The 2,598-nt window shown below is 29.2% G+C and overlaps 1 protein-coding gene across 1 annotated transcript in view; it reads left to right on the plus strand.

Moving 5' to 3' along the window:
- LOC127067437 (atrophin-1) overlaps nucleotides 1–2,598 on the plus strand; it is a 76,283-nt gene extending 73,685 nt beyond the window's left edge. Inside the window, exon 9 of the mRNA XM_051002325.1 lies at nucleotides 1–2,598. This exon is cut by the window's left edge and continues 4,849 nt beyond it. The gene's annotated coding sequence lies outside the window, so the exon portion shown is untranslated.

The following is a 2,598-nucleotide window of genomic DNA, read 5'->3' on the forward strand; positions in this document are numbered from 1 at the left end:
TGTTTTTTTTTCTGAAAACAAAACAAAACAAAGAAAACAAACAAACAAAAAGAAAAGAAAGGAAAAAGCATATATATATATACACATAGGTTTGCCTCGATGTCAATTGAATATATATTTATTATATCAATTACGATTTATTATGTCATTTGCGCTAATTGACCTTGACCGAAAGCTAAGCACATCAAATACACGCGCACGGAGGAGAGTGTCTCCCTCCCTGAAAATTATACGTGATGCATAGCGATAATAACGATGATAACTATAATTATAATGATGACGATAATGATAATCAATGATTAACGCGTTAAAAAAATTTATATATATACATATATATATATGTGTGTGTGTGTGTCTTTCAACGATCCACGTATTATCATTACAATATCACGATATTGTAGTCGTACGAATTAATGGAGGATTAAAAATGGCCGCCATATTGTTTTACGTTATATACATACATATATCTTTCTTTTTATCGATATAATATTGGTTGAGGAAAAAGACAAAAAATAAAATAAAAGAAAAAGAAAAGAGAAGAAAAAAGAAAAGAAAAGAAAAGAAATTCATTTCCCAAAAAATAAGATATTTCCAAAATTTACTTTCTGACAAGAAAAAGAAAATGTCTCTTTTTCCAACGATATTACATATGTATTTACGTATGAATGTACTTATGTATGTTTGTTATGTATGTTTGTATGTATGTATGTATACGTAAAATTCATAATAGATATGCGTTATGGGAGACATTAAGACACTCTTCTTATCGACACGTGTTTCCATGTTACGAATTTGAACGAAAAAAAAAAAAAAAAAGAAAAAAGAAAAAGAGAGAGAAATACATAATATACATGTACATATACGGGTAGGTGGGGAAGAAGGGTATGCAAAAGTCCTTAGGCGTGGTCAAAATTTCCACAAACGATTTTACAAATCAATTAACTCTTTTTTTCTAGGAAATAATAGAAAACATTTTTTCTAGACTTCTTTTTTTTGACACATATATATATATTTGTTTTTTTTTTTTTTTTGGTCAAATTAAAAAACTACAGGTTCAACTACACTGGAAGGTTGAAAAATTCAGCCGAAAAAAATAATAATTGATATGTTGGAAAATCATTTAGAAATTTTTGACGCCACCTTTGGGGTACTTTTGATCAAAAGAAATGAAAAAAATAAAAAATATAAAAAAAAAAAAAGAAAAAAAAAGAGAAGAATAAAAAAAACATGCAGGGTCGAATTTGATCGTGAAAACTGCAAGCGAATTTGAGCAACCTGTGTGTACAAAGTCGACGATAAAAAATTTTTTCTATACCATATACATATACGTACGCGCGCATACACACACATACGCACGCACGCACACGCACACATGCGCATACACACAGAAAAAATCATATACATTTATATACATATATAATATTGCAAACACACGTAAAATTTATTTGATATTTTGAAACCGCAGTTTATATTAGGTTTACATTGTTTTAAAAAACTTTGCAAGCACATAAAGAGTATCTCGAGAATTTATATATGTTGCCGGTCGAACCTGTTAAAATCATTTCTCTCTTTCTCTCTCTCTCTCTCTCTCTTTCTCTCTTTCTCTCTTTCTGTCTATCTTTCTCTCTTTCTCTCTCTCTCTCTATCTCTTTCTGTCTGTCTGTCTGTCTCTGTCTCTCTCTCTTTCTCTCTCTCTCTCTCTCTCTTTCTAACGCGTTGAAATAATTCGCGAATATATTGTTGCTGTTAATTGTTATCGTTGTTATCACTGCTCTATAATAATTGTTTGATTAATTAATTAATGAACTATATCGCATGCAGTACCATGAGTATATGAATTGTATACGTATGTTTATATATATATATATTAACTTACACGCATTATCGGTATAAGCAGCTTGGAAATAATTTTTTTTCTTTTTTGTATAATAGTTATTTTGTTCGATATTGTTGTTATTTGATACACGAAAGAGGAGAAGAAAAAGAAAAAGAAAAAGAAGAAGAAGAAGAAGAAGAAGAAGTAGAAAGAAAAATAATATCATTTACTTTAACGAGACACACGTCAGATATATTCCTTTCAATATGGCGTCGTACATGTATATGTTCTCAAATGTGAAATATTAATTTTCGAGGTTTATCGACCAACAACAATAAGAACAACAACTACAAAAGAATGAAAAAAACAATACAGAAATAACAAATATTTGTAAGTAACTCCTCCTCCATGCCATTTGCCATAATTAATTATTAAAACTTCGCATTATCGTGATTTTCGGACTTATTAAAATAAGATCGTCAGATTTAGAGAAGAATGAAATTGAAGTTATGCAGGATTTCAATAAACGCGTGAAAACAAAATCTACAAAAAAGAGTCTAAAAGAAAATATAACTATACGAATATGTGTTTACATTATTCGTCAAATATATGTATTTTACAGATCGTACTACGCCATATTGCGCATCACGAATCTTCGTGCATCAATTGTATCGATGTACATATACATATATATGCATGTATATATGTGTATGTGTATATATGTATATATAAATATATATGCAGGATGGGGCCGAAAGTTCCTAGACGATTTTAAAAATGAA

Source organism: Vespula vulgaris, chromosome 11, assembly GCF_905475345.1.
Source record: "Vespula vulgaris chromosome 11, iyVesVulg1.1, whole genome shotgun sequence".
NCBI classification, from domain to species: Eukaryota; Metazoa; Arthropoda; class Insecta; order Hymenoptera; family Vespidae; genus Vespula; species Vespula vulgaris.